Below are 11284 nucleotides of genomic sequence, written 5' to 3' on the forward strand. Positions count from 1 at the left end.
ACTGAAATACAAGATTAGTGACAAACCTTGCACTGCACCTTTCCTATAAACACAGAAACCAATTAGCCCACAATGATGAACACCCATTAATGACTGTAAAGTTATTCGTTGAACCAATTTGATGTGGGACTTTTCCCCCGAGTTAAAGATGTGTAATTCGCTATATATTAAAAATCTAAAACAATAACTTTCATATAGACATGGAAGGTGATCCCTAAAACAATCCATTCAAATGTAACTTATTGGTTGAACAATTCCCTCGGGTTTTGTAATTTGACTGTTTTAGAAAATCGGAACAAAACTTTGCATTGCTCCCCCTACTTTAGAATATAGTTTTATGGTCCTTTAGCAATATTCCAGTTATGTCACGGCGGGGAACACCAGAAATGGGCATCACACACTGCATCCATGTGGGAAATCTAACCCGGATCTTCAGCAGAAGTGAACGTATTAGACAAAGAAATTGCTTTCTAAAATTAAAAAAGATTGGCCATTAAGTTATTACCTGAAAAACTTTTTTTAGTTTAAATGATACAATATTATAAAAAGTAAAATATAACGATAACAAATTGCAATGACTAAAGGTTTGTCCCCAATTTTGAAAAGAATTAAGAAATAGTTTTAAGTTAATGGTTGAACAAAACAGCCTTCGGACGGACGGATGGAATTCCATATTATAACTTACCAGAAACCGATTCCACTCACCTTTGCATACGGCACCTCGTGAAGAGCAGACCCCTCGTGGTAAGTTCTGGATAATGCCAATAGATCTGCCCCGTGTTGACCCGGGGTAGAATAGGTACTCGGGACATCATTACTGGCCAGGAGGCGACCAAATTGGGCAACCTGTTTGCCATGGTTTGAGGATTGGTGGTAGAATGGGGCTGGTTCTATTAAAAGGTTGGTGAGGCCTATCCATGTGCATTGTGAGCTTTTTTGCACATATTTAATTTATTATTTGGACATGGCAGTTGAATTCTAATTATTGATATACATGTATTAAATTGCCTAGAGTCGTCTGCATGATGCTCATGTGCCAATGTGGTCATGTTGACCTCTGAATGATGTATGTCTCCCATTTCTATTCAAGGGCCAAACCAGCCTGGCATTGAATTGGAAGACAAATACAGCTATCCGTGTCATATTCACACCCCTGTATCCCTGGTGTCAGCATCTTGGATATATGGTGCCATTTGGTCCTATGTTGACACTCCATGGCTGATTGGGAGCAGGGAGACCTAATCATGCCATCATGTCACAACAACAAGCTGGTTCTTCCTGTAATAAAAGGAGTAAGCAGAGCGTATCCAGAGTTTCTGGGTAAATCATCTACAATGCTGGCCATCATGCGGCTGGAGATGTAATGTGAAAAGAGAGGCAAGTGTTAACTCCCCTTACAAAACCTCCTAGGTCCTTTAGGCTATTTCCAGATAATTCGGCTTAACTTTGATATATATAGCACACCGTCAGACTATAGCACACCGTCAGACTATAGCACACCCTGAATCAGTGCATAACAGCTGTAGTCTGGACTTAAGCTGGTCTTATAGTGCTTGCCATGTGAGTGAGTTTAGTTTTACGCCACAATCATCAATATCCCAGCTATATGGCGGCGGTCTGTAATTTATCGAGCTTGGACCAGACAATCTAGTGATCAACATCATGAACATCGATCTACGCAATTGGGATATGATAACATGTGTCAACCAAGTCAGCGAGTCTGACCACCCGATCCCGTTAGGCGCTTTTTTACGAAAAGCATGGGCTATTGAAGATCAGTTCTAACCTGAATCTTCACGGGTCGCTTGCTAGGTGAGGATAACTCGGCCAGACCTTGTTTTACATTATCCCTATTACTTAACATATCTCATATGAGATGCTTAACATGCAAACATCGACCCTCTGGTGTCTCGTGGACAAATATCATACATTCTATATGCATAACCGTCTTTATTATGTACACATACCCAGTTGGTGGACAAAAAAAGTAAAAAGTGGCTGCGATCTAAAACGCCTGTGACAGAGAATAATCAATTATCTGCCAAAACAGGTTCAAGGTGCTAAACAGTGAACGACATTGTACAAATAGAACAGTAAACAACTTTCGAGAATGGTTAGAATGTCAAGATGTACGTGGTCTAGGCCATTATTGTTTGGAAAGTGCGGCTGTTGTTGCCATATCATCATTGCACTTATTCATCAAGTTGCAACCAATGTCACTTTGGCGAACCACGTTGTTAATCTAGGTTGCAATAATTTCAAAAGCGATTCTGGTTAATAGAAGCTAGTCAAAATCCCAATCTGAAACTCACTCTTTGATGATGTAGACACAGGAGAAACGATTGGCATCATCAAAAGTGTTTCACTCACTCACTCACTCCTTCGCCTCCATTCAATGTAGACTTCACGAGGAATGTCCGTCGGCAGTTCCATGGTCGCCGATATTGTATACCGAGGTTTTGTCTAGGAAGGGAACATTCTTAGCCAGGTCCATGAAGTCACCATTTTGAAGAAGTACTGAACATTCATCAGAGCTTTACGCTAAGTTAGCACCATAAGTCCCCATGCCTGCTTCTCCATATGGCAGATGAGCGCCATTGCCACAAAGATTGCCAGCTGCCTAAATGTTTGAGAGTGTTCAACGAGACTGGGGTATCGATATGAAAGCTGTCTGTTTTATATGGGAAACTGGTCCCGACTCACGTGACTGTGAAGTTAATAGGAGGATATTATTACATCGCTTATGCATTACACTGTCCCAGAAGCGTGCTTGTGTTGTTATGGTAACAAATCCTTATATTGCTACTCTCTCACTTGTGGAAACTGGAAAGGTGGGAGAGTTCCACCAAACCTGCTTCGATATTTCACATTGGCATCATCTTTTCATATCCATAACATAGATATATTACAGTAGTAATGCCAAACATGGATTGAGTAGGGACATGCAAGCCTGCGCATTTGACATTTGATTAAATAGGCATCATACTGGGCCATGAATTTATAAACATATATTTTGTATTTAAGTTGAATATATTGATATTTGAGAAAGTAATATCACTATGCCAGAGTTTGGAATGTAATTTAATATGTATTCTTGTAACACGTGGTCATATTAACTCTGTCACACATCTTTGATGTAAGTAAGTAATTTTTAAAATGGAATTAATAATTTTACTTTCGTTTTTTATCAGTTGAGGTATATTTTTATAAAAGACAAGTGGGCTGTATGAATTTTAGAGAACATGTGCATAAATCGTTGTGGAATTAACACTGTCATATATCCAGTACCAACCGATATAATGAATCATGCAGATGCAATGTTTGCACTCAAACATTATTCCGTACCACATCTACTGGATGACTTTGTGGAAGTTGCTGGTCCTAAGAGGCGACCGAATTGGTCAACCTGTTTGCCGTGGGTTGAGTCCCCGTGTCGATGCAGGATGGGATTCTGGTGGTTGAGGACTTCATCTAGACGGGTGGGAGAAGGGACCCGGTTCCATAAATCAGCTGGTCCCGCCAAGTCCTATGCATGGTTACTATTTTACACATGTAACTTATCACTGGTCATTTAGATTCCCAGTTTACAAATTACTTACATATTAAATTGCCTAGAGTCCAATACCAGGCGGTGTCCCGTGGGCCAATCTGGTGATGTTGACCTCCAAATTCAGTATGTATCCTCTTTCTTGTCATGGGCAGAACCAGCCTGACATTTAATTGGGTAAACAAATGCTGCTATTTGAGTCACATTCACTTGAGTATAACATCACTATATCCCTGGTTTTAGCATGTTGTATATCCGGCGCTTTTTGACACTGTCATTGTTGACATTCAGTGGTAGATGGGGAGCATGGGTGTCGAATCATTTGCTTTCACCATGGATCCAAAACAATCATGTTCATGAAGAAGAGACGCCCAGACGAAACTGACCAACCTACAAGAAATATCTCCCCGAATGGCATATGGGCTAGATCTGTAATTTGTGGGGAAGTAGGCGAATGTCACCCATCTTCGTAATAGCTCGCTTCTGGTCCCTGGACAGGACAGCCGGAGCTTATCCACATTTGCGATAGAGACTCAATTGTCCATTATAATACAATAGAATTGCAGAGGACTTCACACTAACTTCAGTTAGATATGTTAGATACAATTATTGATCTTTCAACCGCCAATAGACATATTTAAACATACAGAGCCAGCAATTTAAGTCAGTACGCTCTGTATGATGAGCTTCAAAACCATCATCATGGGTGGTCTCAGCGGACACCATCCGCTTTGGGTAAGTCTCAATACTAATACTAAAAGGAAAATCCTTAGGGATGTTCTTAGATATAAAAAACAATCACCCCTGGTTATGATCTACCTTTCTCAAGAAGGAACATCACCAAGGCTCATTGGACATTATTAGAAACATTTTGTACTGATCACTTAAAACATGATGTTTTCACGAACAGCGAAGAAGCTATACAGTTGTTTACAGATATTCTTAATGATATTGTTGACCAAACTATACCAAAGCTCTCAGCAAATTCCATATATTCATAAACCATGGTAATGAATGCAAAAAAAGTTAAAATTTCAAATGCCAAGGCACAACATGCATTTAAACAAAATAAGCGTCAGTGGAGAAAGTATGTTTCCAAAATGCCAAAGCTGTGGAACATGATACGAAGAATATAAAAGGCAAACGTTCAAAATCTGTTGTTCACCATCTGAATTTATTAACTTATAAAACTGACATTGCAAATAAAATTGGTGAAACTCGAGCCAAACATTCTTCATCATCAAATTGTGTGGCTGAGTTTTATAAATTATCTGAGACAACTCGGACAATGGGAAGACTATAACGAATGGTCTTGGTAACGTGAGCTAGATGCTGCAAAATACTGGAAATACTTCCAGTTGTATATGACAAAATATGGACTTTAGAGAATTTTCCACCTTCGTGGCATAATGCCCTCCTTATGAGGATCTGTGTAACAAAAAGTCTTCTCGTGTTCCGCCTCTGGGACTAAGAGTCAAACCTTTCCTTTCTGCTGCTGACATTGAGCTAGAACATATAGCTCCTTCCCGTCTTCTTTCTTCTCCTCCTTGGCAGTTGGTTAGGCCACAGGTTGACCTAGCATTAACTACATTTAAAAAGTCAGAAACTAATGAATTACAGTATAAACAAATATTTTATGATTGGTAGTTTGAATTAATAGCTCAGGGTCCTTATTCTCGAAACGTTCGTAGCCCTAAGAATTCGTAACTTTGATCGTAGCCAATGTGTTAAGAATGGGCTTAAGAAGTTCGTAGGGCTTACGAAGTTTCGAGAATAGCTAGCCAGATTGTTAGTGGCTTTATCCTCAAGGGGGGTTAAAGTACTGTAAAATTATTGTCCTCCTGAGAGGATACGTAAGTCCACAAACATTCAAAGTAAATTGAAACTCTCCACGACTTTTAATCGTAGAATATGTGTGTTTATAAATGTATGGCCAGATTTATCTACGTTGCTAATGGCTGAGGGGGATGATGTAAATCCAGCTCGGGTCCATGCAGGAAGCAAATGTACTGTAAGTCCCCATGATCCCCAGTATGGTGATCTACCTTCAGTCGTTGGCAATCTATAGCCTGTTTTTATATTGTATTGTCATTTATAGTTCCAATATTTTAGATTTAATTGCTAGTTTTAAATGGATATATGTGATACACTGGTAGTTTTACTGTTCTTCGTCAACAGGTTTTTTAATTTCTAAATTTATTGATCTTTAATATAATTATAAACTGTTCTCGTCACGATATGGCTGAAATATTGCCGATGTGACGATAAATATTAACTCACTCACTCACTCATGGCCTAATGGCATTGTAGTCTCCATACCAAAGCCCGGCCGGGATCATACAGATGCTTCCAATTACAGACCAATATCCTTAACACTTTGTGTCTGTAAAACCATGGAGTGAGTGGGTTTTCAGCAATATTCCTGCAATATCCCGGCGGGGAACACCAGAAATTGGCTTCACACATTACCCATGTGGGGAATCGAACCCGGGTCATCAGCGTGACGAGCAGACGCTTTAACCAGTAGGCTACCCCATCGTCTCATAAAACCATTGAACGAATGGTAAGCGCACTTTTCATACTTATTCTGTCTTGTGTAATGTGTTTTTAAATACTGGTGGTTAGTATCTATTTCAATATGTTTAGAAAAGTCTACATATTTATCTCCTACAGCAGCTGTTGTCACATTCACAACAGGATAATTAACTGCAAGTAATTCACGAAAGATATTCAATTTCAGACCATACTTGTTTCATTACAAGCTTGATAAATGAGGCATATGACAATAGGCGGACTCATTTGGTAAAGTTATACATCTAGACATTACATGGTTATAAAGCATCGCAATTATAAAATGCGATTTGAGCATGCACCTTGTGGATGGATACAGCGCTTTATAAAAATTCATTATTATTAATTATTAATAAAAGGCGACAAGTTTGTCGGATTTTATAGAATAAACACGCTCTTAAACAGTTGATTAAATCTACTAACTCGTTATTGCTGAATTTGTCGATAATCATTATTCAGATTTATGGCAACAAAATTTGCGTGCTTAATCACCGACATTGCAAATAAAATTGGCGAAACTCTGGCCAAACATTCTTCATCATCTAACGTGTATGCAGACTGGAAGTCAGTTTATTGTTCCGTTTAGAAAGACACATTTACAGAGTTATCTCCCCTTAACTGATTTTAACGATTGACCAACACTTATTCTTTTTGTCTATAAAATATTGATCATGAGTGCCATATGCACTTTGCTGACCCATTTGAATTCCTTCCATTTAGAATTCCTTCATTACACATCTGCTACATATTGATAACCATTAAATTTTAACTACTACATTTTATTACAATTGTGTCTTATTCAAAACAACAACAACAACAACAACAAATAGTTTCTGGAATAATGAAAATGCATACATTTTAGAAGACAAATACTTCGCATGTCATTGTTGCCCTGGATTGTCGACGTAAAACTATATTCACTCATCCACGTACTCTCCACTCTACATTAAAGTCGGTCAAACATTTAGCAAATTATATATATTAAACTGTCTTATCTTCACATGGCAACCACTTTTGTTTTAATAATAAGAGAGGGAGTTACAATTTTACATCACGTCTGTAATATTACAGCGTTATTGCGATGAAAACAAGGTAATCATTTTAAGTGAGTAGTGTCGCACTGCTGGGGAGAACGAATCAAAAGAGATGATACTGTCATTTGATTAACATTGCAATGTCTGACTCCTTTATTTTTGTTAGTACTTGACACACAGCACATAGACGTTGAATTTCATCAAGCCTTTGATTTATGCGTTGTTAACGGTTGAGCAAATGTTTGGTATTGGTGGCTAAACATCTCTGTGTGCCCTCCAAATTAAAAAAGTCACGTACAAACTCTCCATCATGACCTTTAAGTCGAGGAGATGTCTTTACGAATGTGTGTGTAAAGTTACTTAATTCAACTTCCAATTTATATATATTGAAATTTATATGAAGAACATATTTTTACTTTGATTTCATTTCATAAGAATTATCTCCCAAAGCATTACAAAGAAAAGAGTAAAACATTCAGTTTGTAGAATAACAGAAATGCATAATACTTCCAATTAATTTATATACAGTGGAAGCTGTCTAAACTGGCACTCGTCGGGACGAAACAAATAATCCGGTTAGGAGAGTGTACTGGATTGCAGAGCTGACACGGTTACCTACGCCTAGAACTGAGCTCATTCACCTTTATTCACTTAATAACATTAACATGATAAATCAACATATTTGAAAAAAAATCAGACATTTTAGTTTTTTCTTCTCAATTGACTATTCGAGAGCGATTTTCTCGGCGACGGTAATGCGTAAATCCGTCCAACGTTTCTTCTAAAAAAAAAAAAAAAAAAACTTGCCAAAAATTCATCATCGGCAAATTATGTCCCTGAGTTTCAGAGATATTAGAAACAACAGGAAAAGACAAAACTTAATTTCGAATCAAATAACGGTGAAGATTATAATGAAGTGTTTTCATTACATGAGCTACATACTGCTCTTCAGCAAGCTCATGACACTGCAGCGGGTGATGACAATATACATTACCAGCTACTGAAACACTTACCGGAACCATGTCTGATGACACTTTTTAGATATATTTGACCAAATATGGACGTCTGGAGAATTTCCTCCTTCATGGCGTAATGCCATTGTAGTCCCAATACCAAAACCTGGCCGGGATCATACTGATCCTTCTAATTACAGACCAATCTCTTTAACGAGTTGTGTCTGTAAAACCATGGAACGAATAGTAAATAATCGATTAACATGGTATCTTGAAACCAATAACTTCATAACAAATATTCAATGTGGTTTCAGGAAAAATCGCAGTACCATTGATCATTTGGTACGTTTAGAATCCTTTTCAAAAAATGCAATAGTCAATAAACAACATGCAGTATCGCTATTCTTTGATCTCGAGAAAGCGTACGATACCACCTGGAAGCATGGCATTTTAAAGGATTTACATGATTTTGGTTTAAGGGGTCGTTTAATATTCACTCATCCACGTACTCTCCACTCTACATTAAAGTCGGTCAAACATTTAGCAAATTATATATATTAAAACTGTCTTATCTTCACATGGCAACCACTTTTGTTTTAATAATAAGAGAGGAGTTACAATTTTACATCACGTCTGTAATATTACAGCGTTATTGCGATGAAAACAAGGTAATCATTTTAAGTGAGTAGTGTCGCACTGCTGGGGAGAACGAATCAAAAGAGATGATACTGTCATTTGATTAACATTGCAATGTCTGACTCCTTTATTTTGTTGGGGTACTTGACACACAGCACATAGACGTTGAATTTCATCAAGCCTTTGATTAATGCGTTGTTAACGGTTGAGCAAATGTTTGGTATTGGTGGCTAAACATCTCTGTGTGCCCTCCAAATTAAAAAAGTCACGTACAAACTCTCCATCATGACCTTTAAGTCGAGGAGATGTCTTTACGAATGTGTGTGTAAAGTTACTTAATTCAACTTCCAATTTATAAGAATTATCTCCCAAAGCATTACAAAGAAAAGAGTAAAACATTCAGTTTGTAGAATAACAGAAATGCATAATACTTCCAATTAATTTATATACAGTGGAAGCTGTCTAAACTGGCACTCGTCGGGACGAAACAAATAATCCGGTTAGGAGAGTGTACTGGATTGCAGAGCTGACACGGTTACCTACGCCTAGAACTGAGCTCATTCACCTTTATTCACTTAATAACATTAACATGATAAATCAACACATTTGAAAAATAAATCAGACATTTTAGGTTCTTTCTTCTCAATTGTATTAAAAACCACAATAAATATAAACAATATATCATATTTTCAGACTCTCTTTCTTGCCTTCAGGCTATTAAAAATCTTTCTTGCAAACATCCACTTTTACTCGATATAATTGAATTATATAATGATCTTGCTACTGGCCAATACAACATCGTCCTCTGGTTACCCAGCCATGTTGGAATCTCTGGTAACACAATGGCCGATGTTGCTGCTAAGGCAGCACTCAACAAATCTGTGACACCACTTCTCATTCCATACTCCGACTTCAAAGCAACCATTAGATCGTACATTTGTGATATGATGCAGAAGAAGTGGGACACCCAAGTAGGTACTAATAAATTACATGCAATTAAAACCCTACTATCGGTTACACCTACTTGGGTTGTCAGTCCAGATTTGAAGAGGTCATCATGCGACGATGTCGCATTGGCCACATCAGATATACTGATGAATATTTGTTAAAAGGCGAAGATCCTCCGTTTTGCATCCCTTGTGATGAAAGAATCACGGTCAAGCATGTCCTGCTTGACTGTGTTGAATATTCCATCACAAGGGGAAAAAATATTTCAATGTAAAACAATGAAGGATCTTTTTAATCATATAAGTTCTCATTTAATTATTGCCTTTTAAAAGAATTAGACTTGATAACTGATTTGTAAATAGATATATATTTTATTATTGGTAGTTTAAATTAGTAACTGAAATTGTTAGTGGCTGTACCCTCAAAGGGGTTGAAGTAGCGTAAAATTATTGTCCTCCTGAGAGGGTACGTAAGTCCCACAACTTTCAAAGTCAATTTCTACCTACGAAAATATTTTAATCGTAGAATAATTGTTGTTTTAAATAATGGCTAAATTTCACTACAATCGCCAGTGGCTGAAGGGATGGTGTAAATCCAGCTAGGGTCCATGCAGGTAGCCAAAGTACTGTAAGTCCCCATGGTCCCTAGCATGGTGATCAGCTTTCAGTTGCTGGCGATATATAGCCCATTTTTACATTGTATTGTCAAAACATAGTTTTCTACTTTTAAAGATATATGCTAGCTAGTTTTAACTCATTTTGTGATAATCTAGTAATTTTACTGTCCTTCGCTGACAGGGTTTTATATATTATATGTATGCATTATGAATTAGTTTTAGAACTAGTTTTAGTCACGATATGGCTGAAATATTGCCAATGTGACTTTATTTATAACTCATTCTTTTCTCACGATATGGCTGAAATATTGCCGATGTGACTTAAAATCTTAACTCCGTCACTCATTCTTCTAAAAAAACCTAGTTCATATGGGAGTCACTCTCATCTACATATACTCCTGCTGCACCTTCATCTGATTTGTCAGGTCTGGGAATGCATTTGTTATCTGTCTCAACTCATGTTGGTACTTGTGGTCTGTCATACCATACACGTTGAAAAGTTCCATCCCATTTCCTGGACCAGTACCACCCAGTACCAACCGTACCATCCGAACCATCCGTTGCTTGTTTTAGAAATTTCACTTCAAGCAGCTCTTGTATGACCAATTTTGGATCTGCATTGGAAAGGAACTCGATAGACATCTTGGAATCAGAGGATGTTCCTGCCTTTCTCAGAGACAATGACTACTTCGTGCATAAGACAAGATCTCTTCCTTTACTCAGTCTCAATCTGCAAGGAATTTCTACTCGAGCAGATCTGATAGACAAAACGGGGCTATGGGGTAGCTTAGTGGGTAACGCATTCACTCGTCACGCCGAAGACCCGGGTTCGATTCCCTACACAGGTACAATGTGTGAAGCCCAATTCTGGTGTTCCCGCCGCAATATTGCTGGAATATTGCTAAAAGCTACTTAATTCACTCACTCACTATAAGCGGTAACTATTGAGTTAGTTATGCTAGCTAATTTGAATGATGCA

This window comes from Haliotis rubra, unplaced genomic scaffold, assembly GCF_003918875.1.
Source record: "Haliotis rubra isolate DU_JTF1 unplaced genomic scaffold, ASM391887v1 Scf318, whole genome shotgun sequence".
Classification (NCBI taxonomy): Eukaryota; Metazoa; Mollusca; class Gastropoda; order Lepetellida; family Haliotidae; genus Haliotis; species Haliotis rubra.